Genomic DNA, 16,993 nt, shown 5'->3' with positions numbered 1-16,993 from the left:
TGAGGGCAAGCACTGGTCTCAGTGTTTGCTGCTCCAACTTAGCTAGTTAGCTAGATATAGGACTCTTTCCTATCAAGCATGTACTTCCAGAATAAAGTAGTTATTTCTTATTTTAAAGTTTAAAGTCTCTGTCTGACTAATTTGCAGGGAAAGTAGAATCTTTAGCAAGGATTCAAACACACACACATAAGCTCGCTCAGAACTCTCCGTTCCCAGCATCGCGACTCTCTGACATGGAATTAGTAGCCAACAGTTCTGGTCGCCTCATCTCAATTATAGAGTTGGAAAAGGTTCAGAAGAGGGCAACCAGAATGATCAAGGAGATGGAGTGACTCCCTTACGAGGAAAGGTTGCAGCATTTGGGGCTTTTTAGTTTAGAGAAAAGGCGGGTCAGAGGAGATATGATAGAAGTGTATAAAATTATGCATGGCATTGAGAAAGTGGATAGAGAAAAGTTCTTCTCCCTCTCTCATAATACTAGAACTCATGGACATTCAAAGAAGCTGAATGTTGAAAGATTCAGGACAGACAAAAGGAAGTACTTCTTTACTCAGCGCATAGTTAAACTATGGAATTTGCTCCCACAAGATGCAGTAATGGCCACCAGCAGGGATGGCATTAAAAGAAGATTAGACAAATTCATGGAGGACAGGGCTATCAATGGCTACTAGCCGTGATGGCTGTGCTCTGCCACCCTAGTCAGAGGCAGCATGCTTCTGAAAACCAGTTGCCAGAAGCCTCAGGAGGGGAGAGTGTTCTTGCACTCGGGTCCTGCTTGCAGGCTTCCCCCAGGCACCTGGTTGGCCACTGTGAGAACAGGATGCTGGACTAGATGGGCCACTGGCCTGATCCAGCAGGCTCTTCTTATGTTCTTATCAGTATTGCAAAATAACCTGGCATCCTTCAAAAAGTGTTTAATTTTACCTGACTGGTGTCCCCAGGTAGATGGGTTGGGTTCGCTTTAAGCCAAATTAAATAGGCTGAGCTTTAGCACTGGGACTAAAGTTTAACCCACAATAGAATAGCCTAGTGGATTACCAGCTGCCACTACCTATTGAATTTAGTAGAACTTTAAAGTAGTATCTGAGGGAGGAGAGATCCAACTTGGGCACTGAGTCGCCACTCCTACAGCTCCCATTCTCTGCCTACCCAGTTCCCTAGAGCAACAGTCTTTAACCTCCTCAGACACAAGGCCCACTTTTAACCCAAAAATGCATTTGAGATGGTGATGATAATTTCCATATATTTGTATGGTGGTAGTGCTGTTATTGCAACCCACCTTAGATCAGGCTGTGATCCACCAGTGGGTTCTAATCCATCAATTGAAGACCAATGCCTTAGAGCGAGGGGAGGGAACTTCAGGCCCAGGGGCCAAATATGGCCATCCACACCACTTTGTTTGACCCTCAGAATTCTCTTCAGGCCACACCCCTCACTGGCCTCAAGTGCTTAGCTAGAGTATGTACTCAAACTCTGATAATGCCTCTTGTTTGTCTGGATGGAGGACAGTATGTGTGTGTGTGTAGAAACTAGTGTGTAGAAACTAGAGGTAAAATTTACATTCATTGCTCTGACCACTTTTTCCTCTTGTCCCACCCACCACTGGCATGTGGCCCTCAGAAGGTTGCCCAGAAGAGAATGTGGCCCTCAGGCTGAAAAAGGTTCTCCATCCCTGCCCTAGAGGGATAGCATACCCCTGTTGAGTAGCTAGGCTAAGCAGACCAAGGTAATAATGTGAGGTGCAATATAATAGGTCAGAATCTATCCAGATCAGAACACACCAGACATCTTAAACCAAAGAATTAGATTTTAAACAGAAAATGCAGAGTGTAATATTGTAGTCAGCTAAACAAACAAAGGAAATATTGTGTCAAATTTCTAAGCTTGTAAACATGCCCTGGCCTAGCTGGTATAACAGGCATGTAATTTCTCCCTTGCATGGTTCGGAAGATCCGTTGAATCAGAAACTTGAAGATCTTGACCCTATCCTCATTACTGATTAACACCATGGGCATCTTGAGAAAATAAGAGCCTGGTAGCTGGATCAGATCAAAGAACCATCTTGTCCAGCATCCTTTCCAAAGGTGTCTGGCTAGATGCATATAAGAAACCCACACAACAAGCTTCACCTAAAGAGTGGAAAAGTTGACTCTCCCTAAGCAAATGAATTTTTTTTTTACTCATGGGGAAATTGAAATAATGTCATGCCCTATTTGAGGATATTGGGTAGGGTTGAAAGAAACAAAGATCAGGCCTGATTGCAACAGAGTCTCAGGCTGTGGTCTGGAGGCATGTGAGACCACCACCTTGCTGAAGCTAAGCAGGTCTGGGTCTGGTCCGGGTCTGGTCAGTGCCTGGATGGGAGACTGCGTGGGAACCACATGTATGCTGCCTTGGGATCCATAAATAATAAATAACATGTTGCCTCCTCAGGAAGGGAACTTTGTGTTCTGGGTGTAACAAAATATCAATCTTACAAATGTGTATGCATTTTGTACAATGTAACCCTTTCTAGAGCCATGTCCCGAGACAAGTATTGTTATTTAATTGCAAAGTAGGTTAGGCTGAGAGATGGTGGCTGGCCCAAAGCCACCCAGTGAGCTTCATGACTGAGTGGGGATTTGAACACAGGTCTTCCCAATCTTAGTGCAGCACTTTAACCACTACTTTTAATTATTTTAAACCATGCCATCAGTGTTCACAGAAAATTACATAAGCAGTATAGGATGTTGCAATGTAAGATAGATCAGGGGTTCCCAAATTGTGGTCTGTGGACCACTGGTGGTCTATGAGCTTCATTCAAGTGGTCTGTGGTGAGTCTGCATTACTTTCCATACTGCGAAAACTCTTGGTTTGTTGTACAAGAGGCCAAATCCACATTCATTGTGCAACCTGAATTGGCAGCGATTGAATCCCACCCACAAAATAGCAACAGTTGGGAAGGGGCCCTAGAAAGAGGAAGTGCAACTATCAAAACTAGACATGTTTCCCAACAAATAGCCTCTGGTTAAAGAAAATTCCCTCTTATACTGCAGTCAACCAGTTCCGTGCCAACAGGAATCTCCTCAGTCTAAAAATATAGTCCTGTCTTGCCTTCTCAGAGAGGATGATGAGCCTCTCCACACAATGATCTGTAGACTTGCCCTTAACCCTCAGTAGCGCCACCACTTAGTTTTTCAAAAGCAGCAGACTAGCTCACTGACAGCAGCCAAATTTACTAGTAGAGGAACAGCTGCTACCATGGTTGCATGAGACACTCCTGCTGCTCAGGATGATGATACGTTAATGTGTGGTAGTTCTTTCTCCTCCTCTCCAGGATCATTCCAGGGAGCTATAACTACTCCAGATCAAGCATGTACCTTATCTAATAACAGAGGGTGATGGGTTTTTATGGGTTTAATTGTTGGAAGTGGGGCAAGAGCAACTCCTGTTTTGTTCTTTTGTTTATGTTCCGGAAGGGAGATAGAGCTAGGGTCCACCAGATGGATAGGCTTTGTTTATCTTTTACCTGTGATGCTCTAACTGACTTCCTTCTGTTGCTAGACTGTGACATCTTTAGGGAAGCTTACCTGCCCCTCCTCCTTCTGCCCTTTCCACTCCTTAGTTCTCCGACTGTCCAGGAGAGAGGAGACATCCTTTGTCTCTGCTCTCTCCCCAAGTATGGGGCTAACTCCCGCACCTGGGCGTTACGCCTCCAATTTAGTTAGTTAGTTAGAACTAGGTTTGGCTTTCTATCTACTATGTATTTCTACAAATAAAGTAGCTTTTCTTATTTTACTAAGTCTCCAGTCTCAGTGATCCTGATGCAGGGTAAAAGCCTGCTTTCTTAGGTAAACGCATGCACATGCTGGCAAACTAACATTTCAACATCCGCTGTTACTCTGCTGCCGTTGTGCTGCTTTAAACTAAATTAAGCACACAAATTACACACAGCCAACATTAATGATCTCCCTGACGAGGTGTGCCTGGTGCCAACACTGTTATCTTTTCAGCACCAGGTCAAGACTTTCCTCTTCTCCCAGGCATTTTAGCATGTGTTTTAATTTTTTTTTTAAAAAAAATTAATTGTGTTTTTAAATTGTTTTTGTGTTTTAAAATTTGTATATTTGTTTTTATTAATTGCTGTAAACTGCCCAGCTTCGGCTATGGGGCAGTATATAAATGTAATAAATAAATAAATAAATTGGTATGGTTTAAATTTGTATACTTGTTTTTAATGTTCTTAATTGTTGTAAACTGCCCAGAGAGCTTCAGCTATGAGATGGTATATAAATGCAATAAATAAATAAATAAATAAATATTCATATTGATTTCAAATGTTTTTAATTGCTTCTTTTATTTCTTAACATAACATAAGAACACAAGAGCCCTGATGCCTCAGGCCAGAGACCCATTTAGTCCAGATCCTGTTTTCACAGTGGCCAACCAGATGTCCATGGGAAGCCCACAAGCAAGAGCTGAATTCAAGAGCACTCTCCCCTCCTGCAGGACCATACTTCCTCCACCCCCGGAGGCAGATCATAGCCATTTATAGCCTTATCCTCCATGACAGAGCATCTAGCACAGCACATTATATCTGCTCTAACAGGTAGAAAAATAATCAAGTGGTTGCCCAAGACCCTCAGCAATCTTCAAGTGCACCTTGGGGGAGGGAATTATGGGACCCACTGAGATAAACAATGGAGATGACAATGGAGGGAGGAGAGAAGACTGAAGGGCCACGAGGGAGGAATGTGGGGAAATGCCATCATACACACACAAAGCCTAGCTATGGTTGGGACTGAGGATCAAGTGGATAAACCAAAAGCTGCTTTGAAAATATTAGGATTTGAGAGTGATTTGAAGAACTGGTTTGTGTAGAGCAGCCAGTGTGGTGTGGTGGCACTCGTGCCTCTTGATAATGGTGACACTGCCACTTACACACCTTACACCCCCAAAAAGCACTGGGCCACAATTCAATACCATTCCATAGAGGGAATACTTATATGATTTGTAGTGGCCTAAACCTGATTTTGAGGTATATGCCTCTGCCTCCTTATTCTTTTCTACATGTTTTGGGAAAGATTGGCATGGGGGAGCTATGTTTGATGGTGCCCTGTGTCCAAGGGAAGCCTTGGGTTGGATGCAGTTCAGTGCCATCCACTTTCTTGGAGAAGCTGATTATGATTTAGAGTGGCCCAATGCTTACTTTGCAATCCACACTTTTGGTTCCTTATTTCTTTCAACACATTTTGGCAATTATTGGTGTGGACACAAGTGCTTTATGGAACTCTAAACCCAAGGAAAGCATTAGCCCAGACACAGTTCAATGCCATCTCTTAGAGGACATTCTCCCAGAGGTGTGGATGTATGACATAGGTTCCCCAGAGCTTATTGTGGAATCCAGACCCCCAGGTCCTTATTCGTTATTGTCTTCTGGGCCCATCACATATGTGTGAGCATTGCACAAACACACCAGTGTTGACTGTAGGAAATGAATGTGGATCTTGAAGGGGACACTTCCCCACTCAAGGTGATATATATCATATGGGATAGACCAGAGGTTCCCAGACTGTGGCCCATGGACCAGCAGTGGTCTGCAAGCTTCATGCAGGTGGTCTGCAGCATGTCCACATTAAACATTCATGTTAATTTTATCTTTATTGCTTCTTTTATTTCTTACATTGTGTTTTACTGTATTACAGTTTGAAGTGTACAGAATGCAGATTGTAAGATAATAAATTACAGTATAAGAAACTAAAGAAGTAAAACAAATACGTTTACAAACCACACAGTGCTAGCACAACCCTTGACAATAGCTACACCTGGAAGAAAAATCATTAAGTGGTTTGCCAAGACCATCAGCGATTTTCACGTGGTCCATGGGGGAAAAGGTTTGGGAACCACTGGGATAGACCAAAGCAGGGCCGGTGCCAGGCATGACTAACTGGGCCCTTGGGCACCAGCCTGCCTCAGGCCCATGGTGCCATACCCCAACCCCTTCATACAGGTGGCACAGAACTAATAAGCCCACCAGTGCACCCCACCTACCTTTGCCATCCCTGTGAATGAGGTGAGTGCTACAAGTGCATCAACGAAGATGGTGATGGGGTGTCAGCCCCTTAGGAAGCCTGCACTGCCATCTTGTTAATGGTACACAGTGCACACATCATTCACATGAATGGCAGAGGTAGGTGGGGTGTGCAATGCTGACTGTATTGGGGGAGTGTGTGCCTGGGAATTCCCTCTCTGTGATCCGCGGCAGGGGCACTGCCATGGATCGTGAAATGGGAGTGCTACCCTTCCACCTAAGGGGGGCCCTTTAGGGGCCCCACTGGGCCACAGAGGCCCTTGGCCAGAGCCCAACCTGGCCGCCCTCTGGTACCGGCCCTGGACCAAAGCTTACTTTGGGATTCTGAGGTATATAAACTTTGCCTCTTTTAAAAGTTTTCTGATTGAGTTCTGTTCCAAACTTTCATTCAGATAAGGAACAGGGAACAAGCAACCAAGTTGAGCAATTGTACCAGTACTGCTGCTACCTGTGTTTATATTGTCGAACTCTGTAATGCAACAAGACTCTGGTACAATTAAGAATACTTATCATTTGTACATTCTCATTTAAGTACAGTCCAGAAACAGTGTACAGTGAAGGGGATATGGTTGGTGTTGCAGAAAACGAGGGAGTAAATCCGTTCTGGTTATTAAAGCAGTGGTCATTCACCTCGTGGTGGTGCTCATTTGGAGAGAAATAATAAATTATAGGAAGGGGTGGGAAGGTGCTGTCCCAGTGTATTGGGAAAGAGTTCTTTGACACAATCCCACAGATCTGATTTTTAAAAAACTAAACAGCTGTCATGTGCCCTGTTGCTTGCTTTATGAATATGGGGACGTCGTGAAAAAGAGTGATTGAGTGAGACCAGGTGACAGCTAAATAGTAGGAAGTCGATGGAAGAAGTTATTCTTTTGTAGGGTAGTGTGGCCGAGCGGTCTAAGGCGCTGGATTTAGGCTCCAGTCTCTCCGGAGGCGTGGGTTCGAATCCCACCGCTGCCAAATGATCTTTTCCTTCACTTTGATTCTCAAATTAACAGCACCACTTCTCCACTTTTGCAGGCGTATTACCTGGGAAGTAAATCTCACTGAATTCAAAAAGGTTTGCTCCCGGATAAGTGTGCATAGGAGTGCAACCTTAGGTTTAACTTTTTTAGTATATATTCCCGTTTTGCTTCTTGCTTTTAAGAACATTTATTTTAAAAAGTACGCACACAAGCAGTAACTTCCCTCTTTTATCTCGCCTGTTGGTTTCATCTTGTGAGCAGTAACCTAGAATTCCCCCGTCGGTTTGCATCAAGGAAGGATAAGCGTGTAATTCCCCCTCCCAACTAAATGCATATTGTGGAGTGTATGAAAATGAAGTTAATAAAGAACCTGCGCACTGTTTCAAGACTTGGGTGGGTTAGGATCCCTGGCGAGCGAACAGAGGTGCTTAAGATGGAGCACGTGGAAGGCTAAAAGGAGCGAGGAGGCACAAGGTTAACAGTACTCGGCTAGCTCAGTCGATAGAGCATGAGACTCATAATCTCAGGGTTGTGGGTTTGAGCCCCAAGGTGGGCGTATGTGTTTTGTTTTGGAATTAATTAACCCCTAAAAAATAGATGCGGGGGAAAAAGAAAAGATGCGAAAGGAAAGTCTGGAATTGTACGTGTTGGAAGTGGGGCAAGAGCAACTCCTGTTTTGTCCTTTGTTTGTGCTCCAGAGGGAAGATAGAGCTAGCATCCTTCAGGCTTGTTTACCTTTACCTGTGATGCTCTGACTGACTTCCTTCTGTCCTTACGTCTTTAGGGAAGCTTACCTGCCCCTCCTCCTTCCGCCTTTCCATTCCTTTGTCCTCCGACTGTCCGGAAGAGAGGAGACATTCCTTTGTCTCTGCTCTCTCCAAGCATGAGGCTAACTCCTACACCTGGGCGTTATGCCTTCTACTTAGTTAGTTAGAACTAGGTATACTTTTCTATCTACAATGTATTTCTATAAATAAAGTAGCTTTTCTTATTTTACTAAGTCTCCAGTCTCAGTGATCCTGCTTTCTTAGGTAAACACACACACATGTTGGCACACTAGCATTTCAACATCTGCTATTACTCTGCTGCTGTTGTGTTGCTTTAAACGAAATTAAGCACACAAATTACACACAGTGCAACAGTGCGACACACACAACAGGAACATGGCATGTGAGAAGCATGAATCAGGGGAAGTTAGAAATTGTCAAGCAAGAAATGGAACGCATCAACATTACAATACTTGGTGTGAGTGAATTAAAATGGACGGGAATGGGACATTTTCAATCAGGCAACTACAAAATATTTTATGCAGGAAATCAGAAATTAAGAAGAAACTGGGTTGCTTTAATAGTGAAAAGTGATGTAGCAAAAGCAATTAGGAGCTATAACGCAAGGTCTGACCAAGTTATAGCAATGAGATTTAACTGGAAACCTATTAACACAACCATCATCCAAGTCTATGCTGCAGTGGCAAACAGAGAAAAAGAGGAATTGGAGAGATTTTACATGGAAGTACAGGAAGAAATTGATCACACACCAAAACAAGATATGATGATAATCATGGAAGACTGGAATGCAAAAGTGGGAAACAGAGAAGAACTAGGAATTGTGGGGAAATGGGGCTTAGGACACAGAAATGAAGCAGGAGAAAGACTTTTTGAATTCTGTGAAGCCAATAATTTCTTTCTCGCAAACACATCTTTTGAGCAACCAAAAAGACAACTATACACGTGGACATCACCAAATGGTCAATATAGGATCAAATTGATTATATAATTGGTAGCAGAAGATGGAGAAGTTCCATACCTTCTGCAAAAACAAGACCAGGAGCAGACTGCAGTACAGATCATGAACTGGTCCTATCGAAAATCAGAGTAAAGGTAAAGTACAACAACAAAGCAATCATAATGCCAAAATACAATTTAATTAACATCCCAGAAGAATATAAAGATCAAATAAAGAACAGATTTGAGGCTTTAAATTTAGTTGACAGAGAACCAGAAGAACTATGGAGTGAAATCAGAGACATTATCAGGGCAGAATGCAAAAAGACAATACCTCTAGTTAAAAAGAGAGAAAGACCTCAATGGATGACTGACGAAACACTTTAAATGGTTAAAGAGAGAAGGAAAGCAAAAGCAAAAGGAGATAGAAACCTGGTTAGAACCCTAAATGCAACAATACAGCAACTAGTATGTAGGGACAAAGAAAACTATTACAATAGTTATTGTATAGAAATAGAAAAGGACAACAAAAAGGGAAGAAATGTTCAGATCTTGTAAGTTCAGGCCTGTGTCTTCCTTTATGGAACATAACATATAAGTGGTATATAAAGTTATGTATGGGTGTGGAGAACAAAGTTGCCTTCTTTCCTTATAATATTAGAAATTTTGGGGCAGGTAAACTGCCCAGTGAAATGGACTGGAAGGAGATTCAGAGGAGACAGAAGGAACAACTTCCTCATTCAACATTTAATTAACTGATGGAATTTTCTGCCTCAGGATGTGGTGAGATAGTTAGTAGCTGCACCTTTAATGGAGGATAATTCTGTCTGTGACATCTAGTGATGATAACACCTTGGTTCCCTTAGGTGGAACCTCTGGGGCAACCTGCTGCCCCATAGATGTCTTGGATTGCAGCTCTTATCATCTCTGACCATAGACCCTGCTTGCTGGGGATCATAGGAACTGTAGCCTACATCTGGAGGGCATCAGATTGGTGATCTGTGAGTGAATACCTTTAGAAGAGTCCTGCTGGACCAGGCCAGTAGCCCATCTAACACAGCATCCTGTTCTCAAAGTGGGCAAAAAGTTCCTCTGGGGCTCAAACCCAGAACCTGCTACACATAGAATCATAGAATAGTAGAGTTGGAAGGGGCCTATAAAGCCATTGAGTCCAACCCCCTGCTCAATGCAGGAATCGAAATCAAAGCATTCCCGACAGATGGCTGTCGAGCTGCCTCTTGAATGCCTCCAGCAGGGCAGGTTCTAAAGGGCAGCCAGGTGGGGCACTGGCCTGAGGGCCCTGGAGCTACAGGAGCCCCTGAGGTGCCCTCAGCTCCCCTTCTGCGATCAGTGGCACCATCCACGGACCGGAGGGCAGGAGCTTCCGCCTGCCCGCCATTCCCTTGCCCCACTTACCTGTCTCTTGCCTTTTAGCATTGCCTTTAATGAAGATGGCGGCCGCAGATTCTCTAAGGTACTGAAGCCGCTGCCACCATCTTAGTTGATGGCAGAGATGCGCGCGCGTAGCACGCAGGCATGCCATCAACAAAGATGGTGGTGGAGGCTTCATCCCCTAGGGAAAACGCGGCCGTCATCTTCATTAAGAGCAATGGTAAAAGACAGGAGACAGGGAGGCGGGGAGGTGGGGGGGCTGCACGTGTACATGCGTGCGCATGCACTGAGGCCCAGCACAAGCTGATGCCCAAGGGTCCCAGCATGCCTGGAGCTGGCCCTGGCCTCCAGTGTCGGAGAGCCCACTACCTCTCTAGGTAATTGGTTCCATTGTTGTATGGCTCTAACAGTTAGGAAGTTTTTCCTGATGTCCAGTCGAAATCTGGCTTCCTTCAACTTGAGCCCATTATTCCGTGTCCTGCACTCTGGGACGATCGAGAAGAGATCCTGGCCCTCCTCTATGTGACAACCTTTCATGTACTTGAAGAGTGCTATCATATCTCCTCTCAGTCTTCTCTTCTCCAGGCTAAACATGCCCAGTTCTTTCAGTCTCTCCTCATAGGGCTTGGTTTCCAGTTCCCTGATCATCCTTGTTGCCCTCCTCTGAACCTGTTCCAGTTTGTCTGCATCCTTCTTGAAGTGCGCAGACCAGAACTGGATGCAGTATTCAATATGAGGCCTAACCAGTGCTGAATAGCAACTGTGATAACCACTACACTATGGAATCCACTCTGCTGAGTGTAGAGTATGAGAGAACTATTGCCTCCATTGCTTTGCCCACTTTTGCTTCTGGTCCAACCCACCACTGAGATGTGGCCCCTGGGAGATGCTCTATGAAATAAAAGTGACCCTCTGCCTTAAAAGCAGTTCCCCATCCTTGCATTAAAGCTTAAATTGACAGAGTAGACAATATTGGCAATAAACTGACCTGGTCTAAGGCAGACTCTTCTGTACCACATGAAAAATGAAGAGGAACCTGGGCCATAGCGGAGCTTGGCTTGGTTATAGAGCAAAAGACATCTGACTTCAGGATATGCTAGAGCTTTTCTAAGGGTCAAACTATGTAGGATGGCTGCAGACCATTCTGCATGTTTAAACTGAGATTGCCCCAATAGGGAAGGAAAAGGGCTTGTTTCAACAGCGAACGGATAAGTGAAGGGCCTCCTATTGCCATCTCGTACTCCCTGAGTCCCTCTCCCTGAACTCTTTTTGTCATTTGAGTTCACTTTTGGTATCAGAAATCATCTGAGAAGAAAAAGTGTTCAGGGAGAGAATCTGTGGGGAGGTAAGCCTCAGGTGGAAGGGCCCTGCATAACTTATCCTCATGTCCCCTTTGCTGTAAAGTCAGTCCATGCCTCCTCCTTTCTACACGAATACTACAGTTCCATGCTTGGAAAAAAATGAAGCTATCACATCTACTTTGACCTTAAAGCAGCCTTTCCCAACTTTTGGGTCCCCAGATGTTGTTGGACTACAGTTCACATAAGTTTTGACTATTGGGCATGCTGGCTGGGGCTGATGGGGAACTATAGTCTAGCAACATCTGGGGACCCATAGGTTTGTTACCAGAAAGAACTGAATTAAATATATAAATCAAACCTTTTTGATATTTCCTCCTACGGCCATTGTTTCATAATTCAGGTATGCATTTATTGCAGTATATATGTTAGTTGGCATTAGTGATCTCTCTGATAGTCTGCAAGGGGGAGAATGCCTTCACAACTCATTAAAACTAATGAGATTTGAGCAACAGCATGGCCACATTTGACAGGTGGGCAGAGGCACCCACCTGTCAACCACCTGACATCACAATGACATCAGGTGACGTGCCTTTTTGAAGGTGTCCTCCCAGAGCACAGACAAAAAGGTTTGTTCAAGGATCAGGAATGGGTTTCAGTGCAAACCCCTTCCAGCTGATGCATGGTGGGAACATGCCTTGCTCACTTTAAGCTCCCAATCGTTCCTTTGAAGCCACATTGATACCTTCCCCACACTTCATGTCACATATGATGTCAGGTGTGAGGCAGGTTGGTGTGGTTTGCCAGGATTTGGACCTCTCGTGGGACAGAGGTTTTCTATACCTGCTATCTACTAATAGTCTGAGCTTGGAGCCTTATGCTGCCAAAACAGCACCATCCATGTGTTATGAGGAATCAAATATTGGGAATTTTTAATCTTTGATTCATCTCAGTGAACCAGAGTTTGGAAAGCCGGCAACAGCAAGGATTCCTGGGAGACAGCCCCTCTGTGACCTCTGAGTACATATCTTGCAACCCTGAAGGTATAGACTTCCTGACTCCTATGGAAATTTGGGGTTTGTCACCCAGTAAGAATAGGAGCTCCTTTCAAACAAAGGAAATGTTTATGATAATCTAAGCCTTTGGAGGAGACAGGATTGCAGTCGTTATCTGGGAATCCCTCAGGGAATGGTTTCTGGAAAAACAACACATTCCCTGACAGGATTATCCTAAATTCTTTCATTGTTCTTATTTATCACTTCCACATCCTCCTGGAGAAATTTACATTGTGTTTACTTTGGGATCAGTTTAGTTAGGAAAAGGTATAAAACATGAGGAGTGAGAAGGGGAGGGCAGTTCCTCTTCTGGAGGGCTCCAACCGCTGCTTTTCTTACCAACGCACGCTAGCATCTTTGGGACAATTTCAGAGCTATGGATTTGGGTGAGAAATTTCAAATCTGGCGCTGGTTACAAAGGGCGGAGCTTTTGCTCATTGGGCTAGATACGAAAGTCTCTTTCTCTCAGCCTTAGTCTTGCAGCAACTCTCTAGGAAAGGTATATGCAACTATCTCGGCCTTTTTCTTTCCTTTTTTTTTTCTTTTTGTGTGGGTGAACTTAATGTGAAAGTGTTTATAGGGTTAGTCTCTTTGCTTTAGTCTATCCAGTGTTGCTGAATGAATGAATCATCGAAAGCTGCTCATTGTTAACTGCAATTGTAAACTGCAATATTTTTCCTTGTTTCTTCTCTTAATAAAACCACTCTTTATTTTTACTTTCAGTGTGTGTCATTGGGTTAAGGGTAAATTTATACATCCTCTGGGGGTGACGTGCGGGTAACTCCAGCAAAAGATCATACTGCCCTCGTTTGATAGGGGAACTTGCATTTCTAGTGAGCTCTGCTCATGAGGAAGTTCAAGGTCCCTTCGTAACACATGCACAAGAGTGAATTAGCACATTTGGGGAAACCCCAAAGGTTGCAAAATTTAAAGGGGTGGGGGAACCTAAGGAGGGGAAAAAATATCAAAACAGCCCAATGAGGACTGCATGGCCACTGAATACTAAATGACTGTTGTCGGGGTGGGGAAGAAAGGAATGGAATCTTATGGAATGGGGTGTGGCTGGCAGGATCAAATGCTGAACAGAAGCACTCTACAGTGCAATACTTTGTTACAAGTCCAGCTAGTATTGCCCATACTATTGTGAAAAGCCACCGGGGTGTGTGTCTCTCTGTCTCTGTCTCTGTCTCTGTCTGTCTCTCTCTGTCTCTGTCTGTCTGTCTGTCTGTCTCTCTCTCTCTCTCTCTCTCTCTCTCTGTGTGTGTGTGAGAGAGTGTAGTACTTATGCTCGCTAGGGATCTATAAAGCCTGCTGTCACAATTTAAGAGTTCTAAATCCATGTGGCTGCCCGTATTGGTCACAGCTTCCCTCCAGACCACAGCTCATTAATGCACGTGTCACATGTATTGGGACTGGTGCACCAGTTAAGAACTCTAAATGTAACATCAGGCAGAATGGAATCCTGTGCAGCTATGTTCTTTAAACGTGTCAAGTCGCTCATTGAAATCGAGCCTTGGCTGCTAGAGATGGAAAGAGTGCAGATTCTGGATTATTGACTGATGTAAAGCAAGGAAGAACTACTAGCCATGGCTTCAAGTCATTTAACAACTTAGTTTTGGATTGAACCAAGTCTTGCTATTGAATACAGCATTGAGACACCATCCATCTCAATGTCAGCACAAAACATTTGCCCTCCTCTGAATCTTTTCCAGTTTGTCTGCATCCTTCTTGAAGTGCGGAGACCAGAACTGGATGCAGTGTTCAAGATGAGGCCTAACCAGTGCTGAATTGCACCTGTTGACTCCTTATTTATTTTATTACATTTATATTCCACCTTTCCTCCAAGGAGCATACAAGACAGCATACATGGTTCATCCTGTTCTCCCCTTTTTATCCTCACAACAACCTAGTGATGTAGTTGAGGCTGGAAGACCATGACTGGTCCAAGGTCATTCAGTGAGTTTCCTGGCAGCTGGAAATGTGACTCCTAAAAAGTCATGAACATATCACTGAGAATTCCTCATCTTGATTTTCCTCTCTCTTGAACGTTACTTCTGCTTTAGATGGAAACTGATGCAAACGTATCTGAAGGCAAGGGTGACAGAAGGAAAGGGGAGAATTTACACGCTGTCATGAGTCACCCTTCCTCATGCAGAATTTTCTTTCTGTGTCATTTTAATATAATTTGCTTATAACATATTGTTGATTAATGGGTATGTTCTTAAAATTATTTCCCTTCCGAAATTAACCATACACTCTTTTTAATACCCATGTTTATTCTGGATTTGATTTAGTAAACAACAGACCCCCCCCCCAAATATTTATACAGATTTCTATCTTGTGGTTATTTTCTTATTTATTCTGTTTCGTTGTTTCCAGCCTTACATCGTTTTCAGTGGACGCTTTAGAAAATTTTTGCAACAATCTAACATGTAGGGTAGCGTGGCCGAGCGGTCTAAGGCGCTGGATTAAGGCTCCAGTCTCTTCGGAGGCGTGGGTTCGAATCCCACCGCTGCCAATAGTTTCTTTTCATTCTAAGAATACTCGGAATCTTTAATGGACAACTTTCCTAAAACATCTCAAAAGGACTTTGTTAAAAGGGAGGTGATTTAAATTCCCAAAAATTTTAAAATATGCTTTCCCACATCCTCGTTTATTTTCGCTCCGTTATTGTTTTTAGAAACAGTACTAGTTAGACTGAATTTAAAAGCCAATTGTTAAGAGGACGATAATAAGCACGGGAAGATGGAAACTAATGAATGCTACTTTATTTATCTGATCTGAAGAGGGGCAGTCTATAATGCACCCCTCTCAGTTGTTTTGATAAAGGAAGCCATACCACCCATTGAAAATTTAGCACAAATCTAGTCACAACACAGTTGCTATGGCCAAAAGAGAAACGTCCCTGGGTGGGCTCGAACCACCAACCTTTCGGTTAACAGCCGAACGCGCTAACCGATTGCGCCACAGAGACCAACTTGGCAAAACACTGCTGAAAAAAGGATGCTCAAACCAAGCAGACATGTCTTTTTTGCTTTTGTCATACATGTGTATTTAAAACACACGTGAGCATATTTTAAGCAATGGTACAGAAGTCAGAAATAAGTGTGATTAGTTTATTAACTTGAACATTTATTTTAAAGTAGATTTAAATATAATACATTTTGCAGAATTTCTTTCCCTCACATTTTTAATAAAAGGCTTGGCACTTACAGTTCTAGATGCTTTATACACAGATCATCGTGTATCGGCAGGTAAGGTTGGGCTAAGGTACTTGGGGTTGTAGCCCAGGCTAGTCCTATTCGGAGCATACCTATTGAATTTAATGGACATGGCTAACTTAGATCCAGTCATTTCAATGGGTGTACTCTGAGTAGGAATAGCATTGCTTTATGTTCCCGTGGACGGAACATAGAGAGTGGTGAGTTTGTGCAGAAAATAGCTACTGTATACAAGGTAAAACGTACGTACTTTTGTTGCTCCACAACTTTTGTCTCCGTCCTTGTTCACCACCGGCATTGTGTCCTCGGAAGGTTGCCCAGAAATGAATGAAAAGCATTCCCACCTCTACATTACGTGATTCCTGTAAGGATTTTACATCCAATAAATTTGTTGCTATTGTTATATGCCTTCAAGACAATTACGACTTATAGCGATCCTATGAATCTTTTTTGGAGATTTTCATAGCGTTTTTATGGTAAGAGGTATTCAGAGGTGGTTTACCATTGCCCAGTATTCCCAGGCGGTCTCTCATCCAAGTACTAACCACCCTGCTTAGCTTCCAAGATCGGGCGTATTCAGGCTCCAATTAATTAAGAACACGAAAAACAGAAATTGGCAGCGGTTGGATTCAAACCCACGCCCACGAAGAGATTGGAGTTTTAATCCAGCGCCTTAGACCGCTCAGCCACGCTACATCTTTTTATTACTCCTACAGGAGTTTTCCCTGAATAAGAATTCCTTCCCCCTCCTCTTTCCAGTTTTATTTTTAATCTGTTTTACTGTTTGACTAGTTGTTTAATCAATCAATTTACACCCCTCTTTTCTACCTCACTATTGAGGGTGGCTTGCATATAGTTAAATGATTACTTGTTTAAGTAATAAACTAATTGCTTTAGTGTTACTTTGGATGAGACATTAAAAAGTTTCAGCTTGTTGAGGCTTTAATGTAACATTAACAGAGGGTAGCAAAGTATACACAGAGGTCTGCGAGAGACTTTTGCTCTCGCAATAAAAAAAAGGCAAGGTGTCTGAAACTTAAGGGTAAGTATGGGTGACCTTGGGCCAGTCACTGCCTCTCAGCCACGGAGGGAGGCAATGGTAAACCCCCTCTGAATACCGCTTACCATGAAAACCCTATTCATAGGGTCGCCATAAGTCGGGATCGACTTGAAGCCAGTCCATTTCCATTTCAGGAGCAGGAAGTTGTAGGCACAGGGAAGGAAACCTTAATTTGCGCGGGAAATTCAAATACTAAAGGATGGGAGAA

At 43.4% G+C, this 16,993-nt stretch overlaps 3 non-coding genes across 3 annotated transcripts; 2 read left to right on the top strand and 1 right to left on the bottom strand.

The window, feature by feature from the left end:
* Positions 1 to 6,948: 6,948 nt before the first annotated feature.
* Positions 6,949 to 7,030, top strand: TRNAL-UAG (transfer RNA leucine (anticodon UAG)). Its single transcript has one exon. It is a non-coding gene; the product is annotated as a tRNA-Leu (tRNA).
* A 7,910-nt stretch (positions 7,031 to 14,940) lies between these two features.
* On the top strand, positions 14,941 to 15,022 carry TRNAL-AAG (transfer RNA leucine (anticodon AAG)). Its single transcript has one exon. It is a non-coding gene; the product is annotated as a tRNA-Leu (tRNA).
* Positions 15,023 to 15,404: 382 nt separating this feature from the next.
* Positions 15,405 to 15,478, bottom strand: TRNAN-GUU (transfer RNA asparagine (anticodon GUU)). Its single transcript has one exon. It is a non-coding gene; the product is annotated as a tRNA-Asn (tRNA).
* Positions 15,479 to 16,993: the final 1,515 nt, after the last annotated feature.

This window comes from Rhineura floridana, chromosome 11 (assembly GCF_030035675.1).
Source record: "Rhineura floridana isolate rRhiFlo1 chromosome 11, rRhiFlo1.hap2, whole genome shotgun sequence".
NCBI lineage: Eukaryota > Metazoa > Chordata > Lepidosauria > Squamata > Rhineuridae > Rhineura > Rhineura floridana.
This window is presented reverse-complemented; position numbering and strand designations above follow the sequence as displayed.